This window comes from Sciurus carolinensis, chromosome 10, assembly GCF_902686445.1.
Source record: "Sciurus carolinensis chromosome 10, mSciCar1.2, whole genome shotgun sequence".
Lineage (NCBI taxonomy): Eukaryota > Metazoa > Chordata > Mammalia > Rodentia > Sciuridae > Sciurus > Sciurus carolinensis.
The window spans coordinates 90,629,568-90,656,662 of record NC_062222.1 but is presented as its reverse complement, the minus strand read 5'-3'; positions in this window follow the sequence as shown (position 1 = coordinate 90,656,662).

Genomic DNA, 27,095 nt, shown 5'->3' with positions numbered 1-27,095 from the left:
TCCATTTTGAGTTTAGTTTTGTGCACGGTGAGAGATATGGGTTTATTTTCATTTTGTTGCATATGGATTTCCAATTTTCCCAGCACCATTTATTGAAGAGGCTATCTTTTCTCCATTGCATATTTTTGGCCCCTTTGTCTAGTATGAGGAAATTATATTTATTTGGGTTTGTGTCCATGTCCTCTATTCTGTACCATTGATCTACCTGTCTATTTTGGTACCAATACCATGCCGTTTTTGTTACTATTGCTTTGTAGTACAGTTGAAGTTCAGGTATTGCAATACCCCCTGCTTCATTTTTCCTGTGAAGGATTGCTTTAGCAATGCAAATCAAAACCATCCTAAGATTCCATCTCACCCCAATCAGAATGGCGATTATCAAGAACACAAGCAACAACAGGTGTTGGCGAGGATGTGGGGAAAAAGGTACACTCATACATTGCTGGTGGGGTTGCAAATTAGTGCAACCACTCTGGAAGGCAGTATGGAGATTCCTTAGAAAACTTGGAATGGAACTACCATTTGACCTAGCTATCCCACTCCTTGGCCTATACCCAAAGGACTTAAAATCAGCATACTACAGAGATACAGTCACATCAATGTTCATTGCTGCTCAATTCACCATAGCCAGATTGTGGAACCAACCTAGATGCCCTTCAGTTGATGAATGGATAAAGAAACTGTGGCATATATATACAATGGAATATTACTCAGCCATAAAGAATGATAAAATTATGACATTTGCAAGCAAATGGACGAAATTGAAGAATATCATGCTAAGTGAGATAAGCCAATCTCAAAAAACCAAAGGAAGAATGATCTCGCTGATAAGTGGATGATGATACATAATGGGGCGTGGGAGGGGTTAGTTTTAGGGTTAGAGTGAGGGTTAGGGAGGGGGGCAAGAATGGGGGAAGGAAGGACTGTATAGAGGGAAAAGAGGGATGGGAGGGGTGGGGGGAAGGGGAAAAAATAACAGAATGAATCAACCAACATCACCCTATGTAAACGTATGATTACACAAATGGTATGCCTTTACTCTATGTACAAACAGAGAAAGAACATGTATCCCATTTGTTCACAATAAAAAAAAAAAAAAAGAATGCAAGGCGAAAACTTAGTGATTAATCCTGGCCCACAGTGCTTCTCCTCTAACACCAAGAAATCATGAACATGAAAAACTCCCAGAGAGTCATTCAGTTTCCAGACTGGAAATTACACAGTCCCTGGTTCATAGACCAGCAGCAGAATACCCAGAAATTGCCAATTGAGGATAAGGGGGATAACAGCTATATAACTCAGAGACTGAAGTTTGCACACCTTTTTAAATCAAGAAAATGAACTAAATGTTGTAAAAAATAAATACACATGCTCCCATCCTAGCCCTGAACCAAATGGTTTAAACTCTGCCTTCACAATCAGAACCATATGGAGGACACAGAGCAATGGCTTGGAAAATGGTCACGCCTCTTATACCTGGTTGATTTCAAAACTGAACATAAATGAAATGTCTTCACATGTTAAACACTGCGGCAAGGAGACTTTTAATGTTTTTTTAATGTGTTTATTTTATAAGTTTTGCCTGTGTTGACTTCTTTGTTTTTTCTTTGTTTTCCCATCCTTACTTGTTATTTCATAGTTTTCTATAATTTTAAATATTTAAAATCATTAATTATATTGTCTTTTTTCCTGCTTTTCCCATTTGTATTTGTTTCTTTTCTTGTTTTTCTTCTTTCCCTCTTTTCTTTCCTACACTTTTTTCCTTTCCTTTTTTACTGATTTTTCTTCTTTCCTCCTCCTTCCTCTTTCTCTCTATTTTCTAATAGCTTAATATTAATTTTACTTTTTCTAATACCTAATTTTTAAGTCCATTTCATATAATCACGGAATGACAGAGATGATCTTCAATAATCTTTTATCATGGATTGACATATGATATATTTTCAAGTTGTAGTTGTTACTAATGGTTATTTTCTCTTCTCAAAGCAGAGCTTAAGATTAAACATATCATTTTGAATATGTTGAATGGGGATGTGGTGCCTATCTCAGGGCATCAGATTTAAACCTTGCTTTAGATCAAATAGGTTTAACAGGTATTTACAGAATAATTTATTTGATAACAACTGAATCCATTATTTTATAGCTGCTTGTGGAATTTTATCCAAAAGTCATTGCACATTATGTATAAAGCAATTCATTGCAAATGCAAAACAAAAACAAACAAAAAGAAAAAAACAAAGACAAAAAAAAAGAAAAAACAAAGAAGAAATGAAAAAAAAAACCTCTTGCAGTTTTTCAGATTACAATGGGATGTAATTAGTAATTAGCAAAAATAAAAACTACAAAAATTATACACATATATGAAGATTGATGACAGTATCATTGAAAATGAAAAGAAAAATTGAAAACTATTTTGAATAAATTGAAAATGAAAATATAACACACCAAAATTTCTTCAATGCAGGAAAAGTAGAGTTATGATAGTTTATAGTTCTATGTGCCTATTTTTAAAACAAGAAATGTATCAAAAAACCTAATTACTCACTTTAAGGTCTTAGAAAAACAAGATCCTATACAAGTAGAACAAGGAAATAATGAAGATTAGACATAAAATTAATGAAATAGAAACTAAAATAATAATACAAATGAAAAAAGTGTCTATTTTTTGAAACAATAAAAAAAGATAAACTGCCAAACTAACTAAAAAAGAGAGATTGGCAACCAAAATTAATAAGATTAGATATTAATATGGGGCTACTATAAGACACAAGTGAAATCCAGTGGATCATTGAAAAACATTATGAAAATTAATATATCAAATATAGAAAATCTATGAGAAATGAACAAAGTTCTGAATATATATGATCTACCAAAACTGAAACAATAGGAGATAGAAAACCTAAACAGATGAATTACAAATAATGAGATTGAAGGATTGTTTTAGTTAGCTTTTCATCACTGTGACCAAAATACCTGACAAGAATCATTTAGAGGAGGGAAAATTTATTTGAGACTCATGATTTTAGTGGTCTCAGTCCATAGATAATTGACTACATTGCTGAGTCCAAGGCCAGACAACACATCATGAAGGAAGGACCCAGCAGAAGAATCTTCCCAGGTCCTGGCAGGATCATGAAGAAGAGAGTAAGGGAAAGAAAGAGGAAGAGACCACAGTAAGATGTACTCTTGAAGACCACACCCCTCTTGACCCACCTCCTTGCATTAACAGGAAATTTGGGGCAACACCTCACATATAAACCACAATAAACATTAATTTAAAAAAACTCCCAACAAAGAAAAGTCTGGCAAGATGAATTCACAGCTGAATTTTACCATGTATTTAATGAAGAACCAATTCTCAAACCCTCAATATATTTCCTGAACTCAAAAGTGAGGGAGCCCTTCTAAATTAATTCTATAAATCCTGTATTACACTGATACTGAAACAGGATAAAGAGAATAAAGGAATAAAACAACAGATCATTATCCTTGGTGAACATAGATGAATAAAACTTCAATAAAATATTAACAAATTAAATGGAAGTACACATTAAAAAGATCATACACCAAGATCAAGTTGGTTTCATTCAGATAATGTATGGATTGTTCAATATATACAAATCAATAAATCTAATACAATAAAGAATATAGGAAAAAAATCATATCATCTCAACAGTTGCAGAAAATGCCTTTAATAAAATTCATTACAAAAACCCTTATGAATCTAGAGATATGAGAGCATCCAGAAACCACTTCGGATGCAGGAACTCATGCAAGAGAGTTTATTAATTGGATAGGCAGAGTGTCTCCCTGCAGGGTGAGAAAGAGAAAGAGAAAGAGAGAGAGAGAACATGCGTGCAAGAGAGAGAGTGAAAGCCAGGAGGAGAGAGCATGAAAGTGAGGAGGAAAGAGAGAAAATGGTGGGGGAGCTATTCTTAAGTAGTGGAATTTCTTGGACTAATAACAGACCAATGGCTGGTGAGGAAGTTCATGGGCTAACAATCTGGGTTGTAAAGTGGTGTGGGGGAGGGAGAATAATGGTGGCAGCAACATAGCAGATCCAATGCCAACATTCCTCCCTTTTTGTTTTTATAGATACTGGGTGTGGGATGATGGTCTTTCTTCTGTAGCTTCTTCCTGCTTGTTAGGGGCGAAGAGTCTCATTCCTGTAAAAAAGGAGGGTTAGGGAGGACTTTAGTGGGAGCAGAGTTTTTGGAGCCAGAGGGGTCAATAGTGAATCACAGGTCTTGGCTTTGGATGTCAGGGGCTGGTAGTCTTGAAGGAGAAGCAGTTGATTGACCCATTGGTTGGTGAATTTGTATGTGTCCGCCAGTTCTGGAACTTTTGTATCTGATCTTGTAGGAACTTATGAGGGCAATTTAGCAGGCATTTAGGAAGATCTGTAGATGTTAAAATGACCAAAAATTTCTGACTCTCTTGATGGTTATCAGGCACTCCTTCCTAGAAATCTCCTTAGTAGCCTCTAGTCTTACTTATTCTTGGGGTTAACATAAGTGTATATCTTAAGTTATGTTTAACTATTGTTTCTTCTTTTAAATGTCCAGGAATGGCTATGTTTTGGTTTTAACTGTTTTGCTAGGCATTCAAGATCAAGCTGGTCAAATTGCCCTTGTTCTTATCTGTTGTTAAGGGTCAGTTGAGTTCCCACAGGGGTTACTCGTGGAGAACTTGAGAGCAGCTTCTTAGCTCCTTTAGTGCCATTGCTAGGTAGGGTCTCCTTGATGATGTGGCTTCCTTTGGAAGCATCAGGGATTTCTCCCTTTTTCAATGACCCTCCTCTTTGCAGCAGGGGCACTGATTGGCTTTTCATCCTCTAGAGGTCTCATTAATCTCCCTGATTGGGAGGTCATGTGGCCCAGAGTTGCAAAGCTCCTTAGGGAAGCTCTCCCGTTCTCTGGGTTCAAGCTGACATAGAGGAAAAGAGCCAAATAATGGTTTTCTTGGCCCCTGTATTTTAATCTAAGTTTGATCTTAAACATCCAACAACAAGTCAGTCTTACCAGTCATAAAGTGAGAGTACTGGGCTTTAACCTTAATGTTTATGACTTTACAGTTATTTACCCCCTTTTATTTAATGAAGGTCTATATTATCTTATCTGTCCTATAGGTGATGGCTTATTACCTCAAATTAATTTAGGTAGTTTTTGTGGCAAAGTGGCAAAATGCTTTCATGTTTCAGGATATTAACCTTTAAACAAATCAGGCTCTAACAGGTCCTGTTATAGAACATTAAATGATAAGTAAATCCCTAATACTATTCCTATTGACACAAGGAGGGGTGAAATTGAAGAGAAGATTTGAACATAGGGAATCTGTACCAGCTTGCTTTTGCAGTGACTAAAGTTGTCCTATTCTCTGGTCAAGAGGAGTCGTTATCTAACTTATATTGGGGTCAGACTATGTTACAATAGAAAATGAGCTTGTGAGATTTGAGATCTGGAGTCAAATTGAGAGGCCAAATGTTTCTGAGGAAACAGCCAAAGGGATGGGGAGTTCAAGGAGAATTTTAGATTGGGCAGAGCCCATGGTTAAGAGTTCTTAGGAGCCCGGAGAAGGGAAACAGGAGAGGAAGGGGTGTCCCCACAACCTCTCTGATTTCCCATGTAGGAGCAGACCATCAGTGAAGGTTGTCACCATCCCTGACAGTTCTGCAGTCAAAGCTGAGGAAGATCCTGACCCAGCGCTGGGATTTTTGAAGAGAGAGAGAGCGAGAGAGAGAGAGAGAGAGAGAGAGAGAGAGAGAGAGTGAGTTAGTTCAGGGCCACTGTAGAAGAGCTCTGAGGACTCACCACCAGTAGAGGGAAGATTGTCCAGAGTTGAATTCTGTGGTGGACAAGGAGGTCAGCAACGACAGGAGGCAGAAACACCCCATGGTGGATATTGGCCAGGGAGGAGGGAAAATGGTCAAGGCAGTTCAGATCCCCAGGAGGGGGAGAGCCAGCAGGCAAAGACTGTGGATCCCATCCCGGGTTTCATCACAGAAAGACTTTCCTACTCAGAAACATTTTCCTCTTCCTTCTACTAAATATATGTCTGTATCTAGAATCTTTTTTTTTTCCTATATGTTGACACCTTTCTGTTCACATTCTGAAACAACTCTTATGAAATCTCAGAATTTAGATAAATTACTCCATTTTAATAAAATGAAATATTTTGTTATGTACACTTCTCTAACTGAAACACAGTTGAAATTGTTGTATCCCTTTGTATATAGTATTGTACCTATTAGGACTTAACTCTTAGTAGCCTTGTTTTTAGTGATGACACAAAGCAATTTTAAACCCTTTTTAGTTACCAATCTATGAAAACGCCAATAAGTTTTAAGTATGTTACCCCATGGGATTTAAGGAGTTAGAATTTTAACTTTGTAAATTAATCAGATGTCTCTAAGAAACACATTTGAGTAATCCCATAAATGTCAAATCTACTGATTTTACTGTAAAAACCAAGATATCAGACAAGTGTATTGAATAGTATCTGCCATCTCTTTCCTGTGGAAGAAAAATCCTAAAAACAAATAATAGTAGACATTTTATAGATATTAATTTGACCACTTAGAAACTTGTGATGTAAGTAATTTCAAAGACATTTTACTTTCATCTGTTTACCCAATTTAAATTGAACCTTTTAAATCATGTGAAATAAAGGTATCTGGATCCATTTTTAAAATTTTAATTTTATGAGTGTTATATTTGAATGTGCATAGACAACATGATCTCAGACAAAAGATATACACATAACATAAAAGCAAAGGCCTTGTAGCTTTTATCTCCATTGAAATGTAACAGATGTTCAAAAATAACTTTAGAGTCAAATAAAAATAGAACTGATCAAAAAATCATTAACCTAGGTATGTAGGATCAAAATTGTGAGCTTGAATAAAGATAGCATTTTAGAAAAATGAAACAAGAGTCCTAGAAGAAAAATTGATAATGACCATTAATTTAACATTAGAGAGCAAAAAAGAGAGATTCAGGGAGAGGGGGTGAGAGGGAGAGAGAGAGAGAGAGAGACAGGGAGAGAGAGAGTGTGTGTGTGTTCTGTTTTGCAGCCCAGGAGAAGTTTAAAATGGACACTTTTTTTTCTTCAGTCTAAGTTTGGTCCCTTACTTAACCTGCTGCAGTCTACATTCCAGTGTAGGCTTCAGCAAAACCAGGCAGGGGATATTGCCTAGGGCTTTTAAACTTTTTTCCTGGTTGGGAATCAGGTCAGGTTTGGATGCAGAAAATTATGAAACATTATCTCCCACTACTTGTGGGGAATGGGGCTGCTATATCATACTCCTTACTGTTACATGCCCCTGGCTGTTGGACTGGTTAGGGTTACACCCTCCACACCAGCCATCTCCAGTAGGGGGCTAGAATATGTGCATAGGACCTCATGGCAGGAGGACTGGGTGGACTGGGCAGTGGAATGGGAGCAGAAACAGAACAGGGCAAAGGAGATGGAAGAGCAGGGGCCAGAGGGGACTTTGCTGCAGAGGACTGGTATGAGGGTGGTTTGTTAGCTGAATCCAAGTCAGAGGAGGAGGAGGGACTAAGAGGGAGAGAAGAAGCCAAAAGGAGGTGTTTGGGTTTGCAGGAAAAGCAAAGAAGGACAAGAAAGAAAAGGCTTGAAGATAAGGAATCACTTTCCATCTGCCTGCTCAATCACAGAAGTTATACACCATTATGTGACCATTTTGGATAGATTATCTAAAGGATAAGTTTTGGTGGTTTTAGGCTGGAGGTCAGGTAAATGGGTTTAAGATCATCTAGTGGACACCCCAGGGGTGAATCTGCCAGAATGGAGGACTCGGATTCCAATGTGGAGACTGATACAGCTGAGCCAGTGTCCAGGTATCCTGAGGTCACAGTCTAATCAGCTGGATACAAGAAGGCAGCACAGTGATGGTGTCGTCACCCAAACATTAATGTGTGCTGTGCAAAAGCCACGAGAGTTGAGGACCTGACATCAGAATTTTCAAGAGCGAATATGAAGAGGAGTCTCAACCCTGAGAGAGAATCTCCACCATAAAGATCAGGGACCCACCCATCAGACAAGGTCAACTAAGGGGGCAAGCTGCAACTGCAAAAGTTGTGACTGCGGGAACCCCAACTCCTCAACCACCTGGAGGGTGCCAGATGATCAATGGTCATGTCTTAGGTCAGTCGAGGAGTGTTTAAGTTGACCTAGGGGAAAACTCACCAATCTGAAGGCCGTTGGTTGATATGGAGGAGAGCGTTGGGTAAATGGAAGGTGAGGCCAGTGTCTCAGGGTCTGGGGCGACAGATGGGATTCCAACCACCTAAGTGGTGGTAGAAGAGCCCATCTGAGTCACAGCACCAATGAAAGCACCCGGAAATCACTCTGGACGTGGGAACTCATGCAAAAGAGTTTATTAAGCGAACAGGCAGAGTGTCTCCCTGCAGGGTGTGAGAGAGAGAGAGAGTGTGCATGCAAAAGAGAGAGTGAAAGCCAGGAGGAGAGAGTGAGAAAATGGCGGGGGAGCTATTCTTAAGTAGTGGAATTTCTTGGGCTAATAACAACAGACCAGTGACTGGCAAGGAAGTTCGTGAGCTAACAATCTGGATTGTAAAGTGGTGTGGGGGAGGGAGAATAATGGTGGCAGCAACATAGCAGATCTGATGCCAACAAAATATAAAAAAACTTACCTCAATATTATTTAGGCTAACTATGACAAACATGAAGCCAATATCATACTGAATAGAGAAAAACTGAAAACATTTTCACTACAATCAGAAACCAGACTAAATTGTCATCTCTCACAATGCCATGTACACATTTTAGCCATAGCAATTAAGTAATAATAACAACTAAAAGAGATACGAATAGGAAGGAAAGAATTAAATTATCCTTGTTAGCTGATGATACAATCCTTTACTTAGAAGTCCCTAAAAGTATCGCCAGAAGACTTTTTAGAGCTTATGAACAATTTCTGAAAAGTTGCAGGACAGAAAATCCATATGAAAAAATCAACAGTTTCTCTATAAACAAATAATAAATCTATTGAGAAATAAAGCAGAGAACAAACTTCTACAAAATAAGTTTAAAAATACCTAGCAATCAACCTAACCAAGAAGGTAAAATACCTCTAAAATGGAAATTATAGACCTTCAAAGAGCAAATTAAAGAAAACAACACAAGATTTAAAGATGACCAATGTTCATAAATTGAAAGAATTAATAGTGGTAAAATGGTGACTTTACCAAAAGTGACCTACAGATTTGTTAGTCAGTTTTTTATTGCTGTGACAAAAATATCTGAAAAAAAAAAACAGCCTAAAAGAAGAATGATTTATTTAGATCCAGTTTTGGGGCATGCCTTTAGAAGTTTTCATCCACATTTGGATGACTCCATTGTTTAGTATCTGAGATGAAACAAAACATCATGACAAGAGGGTGTGGTGGAGAAAAGCAAAGCTGCTCAGGTAATGGCAGTCAGGAAGCATGGGGGTTGGGAATAATCCAGGGGCAAGGTATAGTCCCCAAGGCACATCCCCAGTGATCCACATTCTCAAACTAGGCCCCAACTTCCACTCTTTAAGTGAATAGCAAATAGTCCATTTAAATTATTAATGCATCAATGGATTGACACATTGATGAGATCAGAGCTCTCATGATGCAATCTCTTTCCAAATCTCTACCTCAGAACATTGCTTCACTGGGGACCAAACCTTCAGCACATAAAATATACCAGATAAAATATATAATATAATTCAATGCAATACCATCAAAATTTTAATAATATTCTTTAAAAAACTAGAAAAATAATTCTAAAATTAATATGAAGGAACAAAAGACCTATAAAACCCAAAGTAATTCTAAGCAAAAAGAACAATGCTGGAGGCGTACCTGATTTCAAATTCAACTAGAGGGTCACAGAAACTAAAACAACATCATACAGGCATGATAAAAAACAGTCTAATAGGGCAGAATAGAAGACATAGAGACAAACTCCCAGAAGTACAGTCATTTGATTCTTTTATTTTTTTCAGTTGTTGATAGACCATTATTTTTATTTATTTATATGCAGTGTTGAGAATCAAACCCAGTGCCTCACACATGCTAGGTGAGTGCTCTACTACTGAGCCACAGTCCTAGCCCAAATTTTTTTCTTTTTATTGAGTGTGGGGGCGGTTACTGGGGATTGAACTCAGAGGCACCAGACCACTGAGCCCTATTTTGTATTTTATTTAGAAACAGGGTCTCACTGAGTTGCTTCATGCCTTGCTTTTGCTGAAGCTGGCTTTGAACTCACAATCCTCCTGCCTTGGCCTTCAGACCTGCTGGGATTATAGGTGTGGGCCACAATTTAGTCATCTGATTCTTGACAAAGTTATCAAAAGCACACACTGGAGAAAATTCAGTCTTTTTAATAAGTACTGTGGAGAAAAATGAATATTTATATGTAGAAGAATTTAACTAGGTCCCTATCTTTCACCCTGTACAGATGTCACTCAAAATGGGCCCAAGACCTAAGAATAAGTCCAAAGAATAAGACCAGAAACTTTCTATGACTAAAAATAAAAATAGAAGACTGATACTTGGATACTTGATACTTGGATGTTTCACATGACCTGCTAGAGCAAAGACTTCCTTAACTCCACCCCATCCTGTTTCTCACCAAAGAATTTCCTCCTAGTCCTCCCTTTTACCTGTACAACTACAAATATAGGAAAGGCGGACTTCATTTTCTCATTAGAGCCAGATCTGGCATGGCTCAATCCATCATGCCCCCTTTGATTTAAGAAGATAATTGTCTCCTGTGGTTATTCTATTAAATAAATTTCTTAGTGGTTAATGTACAGCCAGTTCATCCTTCTGACAGAAATCTTTTCCCTCACCCACTCTGGACATGTGGCTACAAACAAGCTTGATCATACCCTAGTTTTCATAAGAAAGAGAAACCTGCTCTTTACAACAAAGAGGAAGCATCAAACTACAGAACTCTTTGCAGAAGTCCTGCTGACATTCCTTGTAAAAACATATCTGAGAAGAGCAGCTTAAGTATGGCAAGTATTTTTTTTTTGGCACTACTCCATTTATTTGGGGAGCTATTTTATACTAGAACAGGAACAGAACTCTTCCAGTTCAAGAGGGAATCTAATAGCAGTTTTTCTCTCTCCAAGTGTGCTAGTCTAGGGGTTTATATAGCACTTGGGTCATTGCTATTGGTTCAAAATTATGCTAATTAGGGTTTGAAAACCTACTAATACTATTTGTCCAAATTTATGCTAATTAGGGTTCAGAAACATACTATTATTGGTCAACTCTGGAGTCTCAACTTCTATTCTGGTCTGTACCGTTTCCTTTTGCTGGTCACAGGATAGGAAACGGGAGGTTGAAGTTGTCCAATTGGTTTGCAGGTTCTGTGCTGTAATGCTGCATGCAGTGGACTTCTGTAACAGGCTTTGGTACCATGCCAGGCCTGGCCACCAAAGAGTGACAGGTTGGCATACCTTAGCTTGCAGCACCTCAGGACCACCAAGCCTGCACGACAGGCTCATGCAGCTACAGGCTGTGCATACTTCCAGTTCTCCCACCCACCTGGCTGTTCTACCATGCCACTGTCTCTTCCTGGCAGGGATCAGCAATTGAGCTTCATTGCTTCACAGTCAGGGAACCATGTCACTATGAAAATTCAATTAGATGTGTAAAGATATTATTTATAACCATTATATCATGATAGAAATAAAAACTAATAATTGAATTTAAATATCTTTTATAAACAGATTACAGTAATTTTGACATGGTCAAAAATGCAAAAGTATCTTTTGATGAATCTGAACAAATTACACAGATGCAAGAGGAAAATCATAACGACAAAAAAAGTGAAAAGTACAGTGCAATATTGAGAGGCATAGAAAGCCATGTAAGGAAATATTTCAAAAATTTTGGGTAAAAAGCTTCATAATTGATAAAAGTTATGAATAAGTATGATGAAGAATATAATAAACAAAAAATTGGAATCTGCACTAAAAATTTGTTATAGTAAATATATACCATATTGAAGACAAACAATCCAATTAAATTGCCTGTGGAAGAATGGCAACTAGACCAGTAGCCAACTTCTCAAAAGCAACAACAGAACCTGGAATAATGCTTTCGATATACGTGTGGAAAAATACTATGGTAGCTTGAAATTCCCTGAAGTGAATTTTTAACAATTCCTCATTTTTTCCTTTTACATCAGTATTATAATCACACAATTTCACTTATATGTGCAGTTTTAGGAAAGCATGTTTGGCAAGATAACTATATTTCCCAGACCAGTTTGTAACAAAGTGTGATTATGTGATTAAGTCCACAACACTGTGAGGTATGTGGCTTTTGCCTCACTACCTTGAAAGGAAAGTGTTCATCCTTAATCTCTCTATTCTGTTCTACTCCACTCCATTTATAATATAAGCAGAGGATTGGTGAGTCAGTTGTGCAATCAAGTCAAGGACCACATTCCAGTACAGAGCAGGTCAAGAAAAACAAACAAGAAAACTGTTCTTGTGTTATGTGATTGTTTTTCCTGATAAGAAGTGAGTTATTACTGAGAATATGCCAAATTCACTTGCATTGATACATTGGAGAGATATTACACTGTCATGGTTTGGGGAGTTATTCTTGGTCTTGTTTGTTAAAAATCAAAAGTTAGTTCATATAATATTTAACAATAATTTTTTAAAGCAAATAGTTTTCATATTGCAATTTTGTACCCAAAGTCAATATTTCAAAATAAGAATACAATAATTTTTATTCAGTTCAATAAAACCTTCCAAATTGATCCCTATCATATTAACACTGGAAAAAATTCTTTAGTAACTTCTTCAGAAACCATCTTTTGATATTTACTTCAGGAAGAATGGCATAGTGCATACAAGGAGGGCTTAAACTACTACAAAAAATCATGATCAAAACTAAAGGCTAAACTAATTGTATTCAACAAAGGTTGCTATCTAACTTCTTATGTCAATAATTACACAACTGAATTTTAGTTTACACTAACATAATGCTGTTCAAAGATGGTTCCGGTGTATAAATCTGAAGTTCTGTGACTTTGAAGTACACAGACATTTGTCAAGTCTATAGGACTCATTGTTGAGTGAATCATCAATCCTGAAAATCTGCTTTTCAAGTAGTCATGCATCACCTAATGATGGGAATATGTTCTTAGAAATTCATTGTTCCATTATTTTTCCATTTCATGAATATCATAAAATGTACTTTATACAAACTTAGATGGTTTAACCTACTACAAATGTAAACACTATGGTATATACCATTGCATAAGAAGTTTCTCATTAACCAAAATATTGTTATACAATGCATGACTAATTAAAATGTCCCTTTACTGGCATCCATAGCCTCTTAAAATTTTATTTTTCCTTTTGACAACTTCCCAATAAGACTCTTCCAAAGGAATGATTATGCTAAAAATTCTAATTTTCTGAAATATAACAGATTTATTCCTATATCTGCTTATACAAAAAGCGATCATCAAAATAATAGAGATTTTTTAGATTCCTCCATTTTTTCATGACTTGATGGTTTGCTTCTCTTTTAGGATGAATACTATTCTACTATCTAGCTGTATTTGGCATAAAATATAGACCTTGTGTGGTAATGTTGTGTCAGTACAAGTTCATCAATTAAAAACAAATGTGCTAGTCTAACATTGGATGTTTAAAATGGAAGAGGTGGAGTGTACATGGAAGAGAGTGAGTATATTGGACTTCTCTGCACCTTCTGTTTAAGTTTGCTGTGAACTCTTCTAAAAAATAAATGCATTTAAAAGTAAAATGTACATATGTACAAGTAATATGTACGTATATCCATGCACACATAAATAAATATAGATGCATGCCTGCATGTGTACACTTTTATGTATATATAGATATGTGTGTACATGTGTGATATATATATATATATATATATATATATATATATATATCCTAGAGCTTCTGTGATTGCTAAAAAAGAAGAATTTAAGAAGTTATGATACTTAAAGAAGGATACTCATCTACATGGGAGAAAAGTGGCTACCGAGTGTTTATAATTATCCATTTCTTACCCTCTACTCCACATTGATGAAATTTTGGTAAAGGTACTATCCTTTCTAAAGACTCCTACTTTCTGCTTGCCTGAAGTCTGAGCATGCATTAATAAGTGGAATGGGCTTTCTTATCAGTTGTTTTGAGAATAGACTAACCACAGAGGGATGCTTTCCAGGTTTAAGCACTGATTGTTTCCCCTTCTTTGCTTGACTTCCTCATACATTTTCCCATTCCTTCCTATAAATGAAAAGTCTCCTTGTGTTTGAGTTGAGATGCTTGCAGTTCTTGATTTTGGATTATTCTCCCATATTTCAATATCTTTCTAATTAAAACTTCCATATCTCAGTCCAGATTTATTCTTGGTAGTGAATATTTTATTAAACATGATTAAGGTAATGTGTTCAAGAAAAATAGAGATGTTAAGCTTTTTAAACAATTTTAGACCAAAAGGAACTGAGAGACCAGATAGTCTACATTCTCATTTTATAAGCAAACGATTATAAAATCATTTTATAATCTCATTTTAAAATCATTTTAGAGAAACCAAGAGAGATTTAATAATTTACCTGAGCTATCCAAATTAGATTGAAGCATAACTTAATAAAATTCTAATACCCAAACTAGTGTACCTATGCAAAGGTTCTTGCCACTTGCATGAGTCTAGTGAGACAGAATATTCACATAAGGTGAGCAAAGCAACTTCATTACTCACAGTAGTAGTCTCGGATTCATGGTAAATTGGTCCTAAAGGTGTCAGGAAAACTGGCCAGGATGAATAGATTTTTTTCCACTCATGTCCCACATTTTATTCCATCTGAGGAACTCTTGAAAGTCATTGGCTTACAGGCTTCAAGTGCTCCAGAATATCCTGTGTTAGGAGGAATGAGGACATTTCCTATGATATACCGAGTAATTCCTCATTGTTTCAGGATGGTACATTCTGGGTAACTTTTGTGGTTACTCTAGAAACTATAAGAATTCTGAGAATTGCAAATGGGGCAGGCAAGAGCTAAGTTGATTGAGTTTGTCTTGAGACTTATTTGAGAAACTCAAATTTTCTTAGGCTTAACTTAACTAATAAATTTTTTGATAACATTATTTCTGAAGTATAGATATTTATAATTTTAATTTGTTTTTCTCTTTCACTAATATACATTCATATACTATTTAAGGACACAGTTATGTCATGAGAAATGCATCATTAGGTAGTATCAAATATCAGAGTACACTGACACAAACTAACATGGCTATACCATCACTAGGTCACATAATCTTATGAGACCACAGTAATACTTGTAGTCCATCTTTGACCCAACATTTGTGTGTGTGTGTGTGTGTGTGTATGTATGAATATGTGTATTTATAAATATTATTCAAGAATAAATATTTATAAATATTAGAACAATAAAAGAATACATATGTATGTGTTTGTGTATATATATACATATATATATATATATATAGAGAGAGAGAGAGAGAGAGAGTGAGAGACAGAGAGAGAGAGAGAGTGAGAGAGAAAGAGAGAGAGAGAGAGAGAGATTGACACAGAGAGAAGCAAAGACTGCTTATAAGGGTGTTTGCCAAGATGCCAAAAAGGATATTATGAAAAATCAGGTACATTTACAAATTATTCTAAGATTTAAAAATATTCTGAATTGCAAATTATATTTGCATCTAATATTTTAGGAAGTCTCTGTAGACCCATAATTACACATTAGAGGCTATGTTATTGAAGTTGTTTTGGGTGATACAGTGCAATGAAAATACCTAATTATTTCTTGTGAACATTAGTGATACTACTTTACTAAGGAAAGTAGAAGAAAACATTTTGTAGTATGAAACAATGTATCTTGCAAAATACATTTAATAAGTGTTAAAATACAAGAATTATATATCTAAAATTTCCCATTTTCATATAAAATTATAGTATATTTTGAAGCAATGAACTCTTAAAATATGAAAATAAAGTCAAAGAAGCAATTAACATCAAAATTTTATTTGAAAAATCCATGCATTTTCTGCTAATTTTCATGAGCAATTAAAAATATTTTCCCTTCCCACATTATTTTTCTGTTTCTTCTCTTACTTGTTTTAAACATTATTTCTTGACTTTTTTTTCCTCTCACTTCTTTTAGAAAATTGAATAATTTCCCTTGGATACATGTCCTTTATAACATTCTTATATTTTCCTCACTTATTAATAATTTTAATTGACATCCCTGTTAGGAAACTGGTCTTCTATACCTGCTTTTCTGCTAATGCCCTACACTTCACTTTTTGATTTCATGTATTTAGTCCTCAAGTTACTAATACAGGTGACAAAAATAATCACTGGCATGTCTTATCTGGAGACCTCTACCTTCTCCAAGCATGTCAGAAAACAGAACTGAACACATAACTTCCCTGAAAGATGATCTCAAAGACAGAACTGGTCCATTTCTATTTTTAGCCCGCATTCTCTCTTTTGAGACAGAGGCTTGCTTTGTTGTCCAGGCTGGGCTCCAACTCACAATCTTTAACCCTGAGACTGCAGATAGCTGGGATCACAGGCTTGTGCCATCACACTGGGATTCCACACACACCTCTAGAATGTGAACTTTGATCCTAGAAAGAACCAGCCATCTATATTACCTCCTCTTGTTTCTGGAAAGCCTTGTGACTACACTCTGGTCTTTCTGGTTTTAAAAACTAGGAGAAAAACACAAAGCTTCTACTTAGTTATCTTTGTGTAAAAGATCCCAAAGATTTCTTGTGAATTCCACATGTTGAGACTGCCATGCTGGAGTATTTTCTGGTCCACAGAAAGCATCATTCATCAATCATGTGAGAACACCATTGTGGATGACCATCCCACTCCAGTCCTCAGATTATTGCAGTTCCAGCAGCTATGTAACTGAACAACAGCAACACCCCAAGTAACAACTGTCCAGTGGAGTCCTGCCCAAATTCCCAAAGCACAGAATCCAAGACACAATAGATTGCTGTTTCAGACTGCTAAAAGGGGATCATTTGCTTCTTCATATAGCAATTTGAAAACTGCATTTTAATATGATAATATTTATAATAATACTATGCATTGTTAAGATTAATCAAACTCTGTTCAAGGAAAATCACAAAATATTCATGATGATCAAAAGATATATTTATGGTGTCAAAAGAAATTTGTATTTTTATGTATACAAGGTCTTAGCATAATTGATCCTACAAGTTTTACTTCAAAAATTGTTACCATTGATTCAAATATCATGTTTAGAATTTATCATTAATTTCATTATTTTCTGTTTGCAAGGAACATGAATTGTTACTTAAGTGATGCAGAATGGACATTTGGGAGAATAAACACATTTTCCTAGCACACCTGGTAAGTGAGAGATCAAACCAGTATAAATACCTTTCTTTTTCAAATGGGCATACTGTGAAAAGGAAGCTTACAAAAAGACTTAACTCTGTATTTGATATACTTTATTGAATGCTTTACAAAATTATACATGATAGTCATAGCTTTCTCTTTTCATTTTTCCACTCATACTTCTCATTAGAGTATATTTTATATGTTTTGTAAAGAATACGCTTATTTTATGTGCTTGTTTATTTTAAACAAATGAATGGCTTTTGAATTTCTTGCCAAACAGGTGGCATTAGCCAATCAGTTATGTTTTGGATATTAAAGAGGTCCAGCTGTCAGACACTGGGAAGACTATAAAAACGTTGCCTGTAGTAAGATTACTTATTTATCTTTCCTGCATATTTACAAAACCAAAGTTTATTTAAATAATGTGTGTTCTGTGAACCTTGACAAATGTGCAATATAACATGGCGCACACACTCGAGTACATTTAAAGGCATTTTGCAAAACAAAATTTATAACTTAACTGGAGTATAACTTTCTTCATGCATATATGTAAAGGTATATATATTATATACATATATATATATATATTCCAAATATATATATAATACTTGAAGTCTTGGAAGCAAGAACATAATAAACATGCCAAAATTAGACTGTGTTAAATTTGATAGACTATTAGCTCTCATAAAAGTCTTAAGATAACACTCTGATAAGACTAACATTTCTATTTTCAGAATCATTTGTGCATTTGCAGTCCTCATTAACATTGTCCTTACTGACTGATTATAAAAATAAATTTCTCAAAAAAGGTAAAATATTTTTGACACATTAAAATGGTGATTGGTTGATGTGGGGGATGAATAAGTGAAATACAGTTGATTTTTAGTGTAGTACTCTTATTCTATAGAATCCTGTACTTAAGTTCACAACACATTATATACTTATTAAAAACTGTAGAACTTTACAGCACAAAGAATTATTATTAATATGTGCTCATAAGCAAAAGTGTCTTACAGTAAAAAGCTATGCAACCTGAGAAGAAAATCTAGTTGTATTACAAATGTATGAGAAAACCTCACTATTATGGGGGGCTGGATGATGACCTAAGCAACCTTGGGAATGAGAGAAATCTGTATGACTGATGGGCAAGAATCACACGTGTGTACTATGTACTAGGGGATAAAGAAGTTAAAGAGGCATAGATTAATAATTATCATAGTCTTATAGATTTATATGGGATGGAAATAATTTTGAAAAAGGATGACAAATGGAAGGAGCCAGGTTTGTCACTGTGCGATTGAGAGTTGTCAGATATGCAAGATGAGGAAAACAAAATAACACATGGAATGAGGAATTAGAATTGGAGACATCTGTCTGGGCTCCTGTTTAGCTTAATAAAGATATAGATATAAATGCATAGAAATATTTATAGATACATGCATAGATATGGAATACCTCAAATATAAATATGTATATTTGTTCTGTCACCCAAGAAGGATTAAGGGAAATGATTCCCTAGGAGCAATGAACATGTGGATTTGTAGAGTCACCCAAAACCAAAAAAATATCTAAGAAACTTTTACATGAGAAGGCAGTAGACATGAAAAATAAATGTAATGTATCCTACATGTGACCTCAGAAGAAAAAAAAAAGTGACAATAGGTTCAAAACTTAGGAAATTTATATAATCTCTGAATTTTACTTAATAAATGTATATTAATATACTCCTGAATTAATTTTTGTTCATTAAATATAATAATAATAATAATATAGTATGTTCAGATTAAGAAAAACTGATAAATACATGGGAACTTTGTACTATCTTTTAAAATTTTTTATTAAACTGTTCTAAAAATAGAAAAAACTATTTAAAAAGTAAAATTATGCTTAGATAATTCTAAAACAGTCTATTATAATATTATAGCAAAAAGTCAATAAATTTTCTATTTAATCAAATTTTCTATGTATAGTTTACATATATTGAGTTTTTAAAATGTAATATGAATAAAATTTTTAGGAAAAAATAATTTATTTCAACTTATTAAACCATTTGAGAGTAATTGTCTTTATACTTGCCCATAAGAAACCTCCTTAGATAGGAAAGGAAAATTTCTTTATTTTGAACATAGTTAGAGGGAGTTGTCCTAGGATTGTTATAAAAATAATTTTAAAACTAATAACATTGACTTTAAAACTCAATTAATTAACTCACTTAGTAGAAAAATAGTTGCTTTATATCTTAGCATAAACTTTTTTTAGAGTGTTAATAAGGTTAGTGCTATAAGAATGTGAGCTTATACTTTGGGTTTCTACAGTCCTAAAAAAATCTACTTTGTGAATGCAAAGACAATAGTAACTAAAGCACATTTCCATGCACAAAGAGAATGTTCACTCATCAATACCTTTGAACATTGAAAATGTTTTGTATGATTATTATTTGGAAAAAAAATTGAAAGAATCAGTCTAATTCAATGTACAAGTCAGCACATTTACTTATCCTTCATCCCAGACTGAAAATGTCTTCTGGCCTAGTATACATGCTGTGCCGTGTATTTCTTGTAGGGAAAATCTTAAAGAGTATTAGATGTGGCTGATGATCATTTGAGTGAAGGTAGACATACACACAAAACATATTCTCAGATTGTCAAAAAAATGATATAGTAGAACCAAGACTGGGGAAATAAGCCCTTTTGTTCACTATTGTTCAAAACCAAATGATTATATTCCAATGTTATCATCATTCCATAAAACTATCCCAATTAAACTTGTCATATTTTGTGAGTTAGTTTAAAAAATTTAGCATTCGATGTAGTGTGTACTGATGAAGTACCTGCTTAGCATAGATGGTACACTGGGTTCGATTCCTGCAAACAATAAAATAAAATAAATAAATTATTTCAGTGGGTAGAAATAACTAGTTGAATATTCCAAATTCAGGTGGTAACATATGTAACAACAAATACCACCATTTATGTAACAACAAAACCCACCATTAGGTATAATTATAGTGCACCAATAAAAAATACAGAAAAAATGATGGTAACATAAACAAAAAGATATAAAATTATTACAATGGGTAAATAAACTTACTTTAAAATGTCATATGCTTTCTATAGTATAAAATAAAAATGAATACTTTATCATTTTATTTATCTCATTAAAAAACTACCAACTAAATGACAACTATATAGAGAATTAACCGGTTTTATGGGCAGATTATGATAAACTGCAAACACCTAAATTTGTGTCTTCATGGACTACCATGCAATATATATTCATTTGCACAATTTATATATTTAGAATATTTTCAAATCAAAGCACTGCGTTTGAAATGATCCTTTTAATTTACTTTTCTTTTTTCATATGAAACATTTCTAAGTACCTCATAAGGAGTTAATAAACTTTTGAACTCTCTAAAGTGAAGTTTCGTTCATGTGCTTCCTTCTGAATTTTTATTTACTTTTTGATCACAGCTAAAACACTAAGAAATATTTTGAAGATGTTCCCATTTGTTTTCAAAAACATCAAACTCCATATTAAAAAAATCTTATATAGAATGTAATTTAGAATGTGAACATGGCATTTTATTGAAATTATATCATCTCCTTTTGTCAGTGAAGTAATTTGAATATTCTTTGAATTTTTTCACAGGATATATCTGAAATATACTATAAAAAGAAAGGAGATATAATATTTTGCTCTTCAGCAGTGTGGAGATTATACCATTTAATTTAGATCAGGAGATTTACCACTAGCCTGAGAGGTTTTGAAATTGTATTATTCATCAGCTTTATTTTCTGTCAAATTGCAATCATATATCTTTTTATGTTTTCTGATGATACTTTCAAACGAGTATTGACTGTCTTAGCTATTAAGTATATATAAAATTTCCCACTCTTTCAACTGACTGGATGATTTTGAAAGAATATGGATTCCTTGGGAAATGGAGTATTTCACACAGGGCTTTATAAAATTTATTTACTCTCTGTCTTTGAGATCTTTTCAGTTAGACACTTTATAAGCAGGTGAAACTTGATCCATTTTTCTCAGATAGATGGTGCTAAATGTCATATTTGGTATTATGGTAGTCTTAGAAAAAATAGGATTGATGCTAAAATTTTTTTGAAAAAAGCTTTTATATGAGCAGATCAGGAATTAAAATAATTTTTTGGAAATAATAAGTAAGTTAGTAAATAAAGTATAAAGAATCTAACTCCATGTTTCCAATACATGAAGAATAAAAGCTACAGTTAAAGTGTTATGCAGAAATATTGTGGTTAGAATACGGTAATTGTCGATATGACTATGGAACATGAACTTTTTGTCTTTCAGTTCTAAATATTCACTTTAGCACTTCTAGATTGTCACTCAAAAACATTCAGATTCATCATACTATGACCCTGAATGACTGTAAATAGTGTTGTAATTATTTAAAAAGTTTTACATTTAAAAACATTTAGGCTGTGTAACAAAAGTAATAGAACCTACTCAATGCCTAGCAGTATTCAGCAAATTACTCAGCAAATGTGTAGAAGAAAATCTCGTGGTTGCTTACAGTGACTCAAAAATCCAGATTGGTGCACTGACCAAGTGTAACAACTTAAAGAATCAAACATTGAACCAGTGGACATAAAGAAGAAAGTACATTTAATTAACTATATTATTTCCTTTTATTTAGTACACTTTATTGTTATGTTATTTTGTACATATGACATTTTAAAGTCATTGATTATAGAAGGTAATTTACATACAGTGACCTGTAGTATTGTAACAGATTTCTTAAAACATCTATAATAAAGTGTAATGGTTAGTGTTAGGTGTCCACTTAGCTCTGGCTATAGTACTTAGTTATTTAATCCAGCACTAATCTAGGTGTTTCTGTGAAGATATTTTATAGAAATAGTTGTATCTACAAACAGATGCCTCAAGTAAAGATTATCATTGATAATGTGGGTAGACATGATCCAATCAGTTGAAAAGTCATAAGAGGAAAAATGCAAAATTTCAGAGGGAATTCTGCTTTAACATTGTGGCATCAATTGCAGTCTGGTTTTCCAGTCAACTAGTCCATGGATTTTTGAACTGCCATTCTCTGCCATCATATCATTTATTTATTATAACTCAATCTCCCTCTCTCTCTCTCTTTGTGTGTGTGTGTGTGTGTGTGTGTGTGTGTGTGTGTGTGTAAATCTCTGTATATAAATATTTTATATAGAAAGATATTTAAAGAAATGATGACTGGTACACAAAGATAATTTTAGCTGTTTTCTTTTTATCAGTTACATTTCTTCTATAATTATATACTCTGAATATTTGCTCATAATAAAAAGTGGGAAACATGAAGTTTCAATTCAGAAATTTCATTCATTTTTTTAAAAACTAAAATTCCATATCATGTCTATTATCATATATTACTATATATGATAGTAGAACATTTTTCTACAAACACTATTCTAGCTTTTTTGATTTTCATGTTATATGAAACTTAATTGAGATTTCTGTATACAACTACCAAAGTTTTCTTCAATGTATTCAGGGAATAATGACATGTTGTTTGTAGACCTCTTCTACCTACATCTTCATGTGTTTTTAGTATATTTTAATATAAATATAATAATTGTTTCCTAGATATGTAAAACATTCTTAAGAATTCATAAAATTATTTTATGACCCTGATGTTTCTAGAAATGTTATGTAAATAAAATATTTATTTTCCAGAAATATACATTATATAATAAAGTTGTCAAACAAACATAACTGTTTTATAAATTTGTATTTCTCATTAGTGATTTACTAAAAATAAATTCTCTTTATTGGATGAAAATATACAAATGATTTTATCATTGTTTCATTGAAATTCCCATCTTCTCAGTCATGATCATTAGTCCAACAACTTCTTATGTACCCTTAAAATTTCCATTTCTGTTTATTTATTAAATATAGAAAGTATCATAAGAACATGCCACTTCAGGGGAAAAAAGGCATATTAACTTTTTCCCTCCAGGATACTTTAACACAAAAAAGGTAGTGTATTGTCATGCTTATGAGTAAGTTTAAAGAATTAGAACAAACTATCTCAGTTATCACTAACTCATTCTTTTTTTAATAATCTAAATAAACTTTAATTAAACCTTGATTACCTCAGATACAGTAGTTAAATGAAACTACCTACTAAGGTTAAGGGATACTCTAAAGATCAACTTAATGTGACCATGCATTCCTACCCTCTCACAATACATTACTTGGAGACATCTCAAAATAATATCCCCTAAACTAATTCCAGAAAAATCTTTCCATGCTAATGTACCTCCCAGATATGAGAACTGGGGATGCTAAGGCATTTATCTACTAAACAAATTGCTGGTCATTTCTTGAAAAACCTATCTATTTACATTTTCTTTGTCTATAAACACACCTTAACTTCATAGTAAGATATAGGAGACAAACCTGTAAGTGAATCAATTCATATTTAGTATTTATATGTTGAGCACTGTGTATTTCATAGATATGTTAATAATATTACTAGACTATTAAAGTTTCTCATCATAGTAGATCAGGAAATCATAGCTTATGGACCTCAGTAAGATTTCTTATTTCTAAGGAAAATTCAAAGACCAAAGTTTTTGGTGGTCTATTGACTACTTCCCCAGTCCTTTTTAAATTTTATTTTTAGATAGTCTCCTATTAAGTTGCTGAGGGTCTTGTTAAATTTCTAAGGCTGGCCTCAAACTTCCTATCCTTCAGCCTTAACCCCCTGAGTTGCTTAGATTATAGGCAAACACCAACATGCCTGACTTTCTTAATTTTAAAATTCAGTTTGTGTATTTTTCTCTTCGACAGTCATGAGTTTTTTGTGACATACATATTTAAGAAATAATTGCTTAGCCCAAATTCACAAAGATTTTTCTAAAATGTTTCATTCTAAGATTTTAAGGATTTACCATTTATATATAGGTCTGTTATTCATTTTTAGTTAATTTTGGTATTTGGGATGAGGCGGGAATTCAGTACATTCTTTGTGAATTCAGTACATTCTTTGGTGAAAACACAGTTGAATCATCATTTCTTGTTTTAAAGAGTATTCTTCCCCCATTTAGTTGTCTTGACTTTTTTCAAAAATTGACCATAAGTGTAGGGGAATTTGCCTCTATTCTCTTGTATGCCATTGTTCTCTATTTCTATTCTTTACCACTACTGCAGTCTTCATTGGAGTAAGGTTTAGCCTATTTTTTTTTTAACTTTTATTTTTTACAGACTGCATTTTGATTCATTGTACACAAATGGGGTACATTTTTCATTTCTATGGTTGTGCATGATGTAGATTCATACCATTTGTGTAATCATACATGTGCATAGGGTAATGATGTCTGTCTCGTTCCAACATTTTTCATACATCTGTCCCTCTCATTTCCGTCTACATAATTCTGGATAAAGAAACTGTGGCATATATATACAATGGAATATTACTCTGCCATAAAGAATGATAAAATTATGACATTTGCAGGCAAGTGAATGAAATTGGAGAATATCATGCTACGTGAGATAAGTCAATCTCAAAAAACCAAAGGACGAATGATCTCGCTGATAAGCGGATAATGACACATATTGGGGGGTGGGAGGGGTTAGTATTAGGGTTAGGGTTAGGGTTAGGGAGGGTGGCAAGAATGGAGGAAGGAAGGACTGTATAGAGGGAAAAGAGGTGTGGGAGTGCTGGGGGGGAGGAGGAAAGAAATAACAGAATGAATCAAACAACATTACCCTATGAAAATTTATGATTACATAAATGGTATGCCTTGACTCCATGTACAAACAGAGAAACAACATGTATCCCATTTGTTTACAATAAAAAAAAAGAAAGAAAGAAAGAAAGAAAAATAAATAAATAAAGTTCCTCCATTCTCCTCTCGCCTCCCACCCCACCACTCTCATTATATATCTTCATTCACTTATCAGGGAAAATATTCAACCTTTGGTTTTTTGAGATTGTCTTATTTCACTTATCATGGCATTCTCCAGTTCCATCCATTTATCTGCAAATGCCATAATTTTATTCTTCTTTATGACTGAATAATATTCCATTGTGTATACATACCACAGATTCTTTATCCATTCATCTGTTGAAGGACACCATGTTTGTTGCCACAATCTATTTGTTATGAATTGAGCTGCTATAAACTTTGATGCAGCTGCATTACTGTACTATGCTGATTTTAAGTCCTTGGGTATAAACTGAGAAATGGGATAACTGGGTCAAAAGGTGAATCCAATCCAAGTTTTCCGAGGATTCTCCACACTGCTTTCCAGAGTGACTACATCAATTTGCTACTTCATCAGCATTGTAAAAGTGTGCCTTTTTCCCCACATCCACGCCAACATCTATTATTGTTTGTGATCTTGATAATAGGCATTCTAATTGGAGTAAGATGAAATCTTAGAGTTGTTTTAATTTGACTTTCTCTAATTAATAGAGACACTGAGCACTTTTTCATTTATTTATTAATTGCCTGTGTGTTTTCTTCTGTAAAGTGTCTATCCAGTTCCTTGGCTCATTTATTAATTGGGTTCTTTGTATTTTTGGTGTAAAGTTTTGTTATTTATAAATTTTGGAGGTAAGTGCTCTATATGAAGTGTGTGTGGAAAAGATTTTCTCCCAATCTTCACATTCTCGACTCTATCCTTTGCTGAGAAAAAACTTTTAGTTTGAGTCCATCCCACTTATTGATTCTTGCTTTGATTTCTTGTGCTATGGGAGTCTTGTTAAGGAAATCTGATCCTAAGCCAACATGATGAAGATATGGGCCTACTTTGTTTTCTATTTTGTACAGAGTCTCTGGTCTAATTCCTAAGTCCTTTGTCCATTTTGAGAGACAGAGGTTTAATTTCATTTTACTGCATATGGATTTGCAATTTTCCCAGCACCATTTGTTGAACAGGCTATCTTTTCTCTATTGTATGTTTTTGGCTCCTTTGTCTGGTATGAGGTAACTATTTATGGGATTAGTCTCTGTGTCCTGTATTCTGCCTGTATATTTTGCCATTGATCTGCCTGTATATTTTGGTGCTGATTCCATGTCATTTTTGTTATTATTGCTCTGTAGTATAGTTTAAGGTCTGTTATTGTGATACCTCCTGCTTCACTTTTCCTACTCAGGGTTGTTTTGGTTGTTCGAAGTCTCTTGTTCTTCCAGATGATGTTCCTGATTGCTTTCTCTATTTCTATGAGGAATGTCACTGGGATTTTAATTGGAATTGCATTGCATCTGTATAGCACCTTTAGTACAATGGCCATTTTGACAATATTCAGTCTGCCTCTCCAAAAACGTGGGAGATCTTTTGCATCTTTCCATCTTCTAAGATTTTCTTTCTGTAGTTTTCATTGTAATGGTCTTTCACCTCTTTTGTTAGAGTGATTCCCAAGTATTTAATTTTTTTTGAGGAGTGGTTTTCCTAATTTCTCTTTCAGAGGATTCATCACATATGAATAGAAATGCATTAGAGTTATGCAAATTGATTTTATATCCTGCCACTTTTCTGAATTAATTTATTACTTCTAGGAGTTTTCTGGTGGAATTTTTTGTCTTCTCTAAATATAGAATCATGTCATTGGCAAATAGGGATTGTTTGAGTTCTTTCCATATTTGTATCCCTTGAATTTCTTTGGTCTGACTAATTGCT